The sequence below is a fragment of the Capra hircus genome, chromosome 25 (genome assembly GCF_001704415.2).
Source record: "Capra hircus breed San Clemente chromosome 25, ASM170441v1, whole genome shotgun sequence".
In the NCBI taxonomy this organism is placed as follows: domain Eukaryota; kingdom Metazoa; phylum Chordata; class Mammalia; order Artiodactyla; family Bovidae; genus Capra; species Capra hircus.
Genome location: NC_030832.1, coordinates 39,216,612 through 39,218,660, shown reverse-complemented (window position 1 = coordinate 39,218,660; position 2,049 = coordinate 39,216,612).

Below are 2,049 nucleotides of genomic sequence, written 5' to 3'. Positions count from 1 at the left end.
CAGGAAGGTTACGTGACTTGCTGGATGGAAAGTCAAGTCTGTCTAAATCCCAAGCCCATCCTCTGAGTGGAAACCACCTCTTTGTTGTGCTTATGTGATTCTGCAAAACGTCTACGAGTCTTCCAGCGGCCACTGATGCTGGCAACTTCAACAGAAAGACAGCCCTGCCTCTTTCCGCAGCCCATTCTGCTCCTGTCGGCTCAGGCTGCCACAGCAAAATACCTGAAGCTGAGTGGCTTGAATGAATGCATGCGTGCATGCTCGCTTGTGCCCAGCTCTTTTCTATCCCATGGACTATAGCCCCCAGGCTCCTCTGTCCACGGGATTCTCCAGGCAAGAATACTGAAGTGGGTTGTCATTTCCTTCTCCAGGGGACTTTCCCCATCCAGGGATCAGGCCTGTGTCTCCTGTGTCTCCTGGGAGACATTTATCCTCTCCCAGCCCTGGAGGCTGGAAGTCCAAGATCAATGTCTCGGGAGGCTGGGTTTCTCCTGAGCCTGCTCTCCTTGGCTCGTAGGTGGCCGCTCCTCAGGGTCCTCACGTAGCCTTTGCTCTGGGCATTGCAGGTGTCTCTTCTTATAGTGACACCAGTCCCACTGGATTAGAGTTCCATCCTTATGATTCCGTTAAGCTTAAATATTGGGTTGGCCAAACAGTTTGTACAGGTTTTTCTGTACGCTATTATGGAAAAACACCAACGAACTTACTGGCCAACCCAATACCTCCTTAAAGAACTTATGTCCAAATGCAGTCACCTTCTGAGGTGCTGGGGGCCAGGACTTCCACACAGGCATCTGGGGAAGGAGACACAGTTCAGCCCGTGTCGCCTCCTTATCAGGTGCCATGGATCTAACAGTGCTGGTTCCAAGGAAGCCATGGAGATCCGAGTTCAGTGGGTGCTCCAGAGAGGAAGGACTCGGGTGAGCAGCTTTTCTCCCCTCCTCCCCCGTCTGCACACTTCTGTGCCCCTGCCCTCACCTTCATCCCGTACTGCCCAGGCCTTTCTCCCAACTCCAGTCTGTCGCTGATTCTTCGTGCTATATCCCCTCCTCCCCAAGCTCCCAGGGGTTCCAACGCACCTGTGACCACAAAGCATTTTCCACTGGCTCTTTCCCCCTCACCAATAAACACCCTTCTAGCTGCAGCCCTCAAAGAAGAGTCTAGCGCCCAGTGGCCCGGGTCCCCTCGCTCCCTCCTTTAGACCAAATCTTGCAGAGCTGTTGAAGCGTCTTGTCTACACTCGCCACCTCTGCGTCCTTGCCGTCCACTCACCGCTCAGAACCGGTCAGCCTGGCGTTCTCTGCCATCATCCACGGCAGCTGCCGTCCCCCCCGACCAGGAAACCACAGGAAGTGCTCGTTATCCCTATCTTCACTGACCTTTGTTTAAGAAGCATCAGGCACTGTTTGCCCTCCCTTGGCAAATTCTCACACACCCAGGCTTCAGCTGCTGCTGCTGCTAAGTCACTTCAGTCGTGTCCGACTCTGTGTGACCCCATAGACGGCAGCCTACCAGGCTCCCCAGTCCCTGGGATTCTCCAGGCAAGAACACTGGAGTGGGTTGCCATTTCCTTCTCCTATGCATGAAAGTGAAAAGTGAAAGTGAAGTCGCTCAGTCGGCTTCTAGCAGATGTCTATTCACTGATAACCCATTCATCAGCCTGACTTCCCATCAGCCCGACTTCCCATCAGCCCGGCTGCTTCTGGCCTTTGCCTCCAGCAAGGGTTCGATAATCGCCCATTAAATTAAATCGAAATAACATCAAGGTGGGGGCGACCAAGCTGTTCAGGAAAACGGAGCGGCTCCTTTCCGTGAAACGTTTTGGCCACGTGGCTGCAAAGCCCTAAGGCCAAAGTTTACGGAGGGAAGGTCCACAGAGGCTGGATGAGGAACGCAGCCTGCGGAGGAGCAAGGAAACAGCTCATGGCCAAGGGTGACAGGTGACTGAAGTGGAGGAGCAGGTGGGGGCCGCAGGGAGGACCAGACAGCAGGTGTGCGCTGTCAGCCTGCGTGTGGCGGGGGGGACCCTGCCCTTTCCAGCCAGTAGAC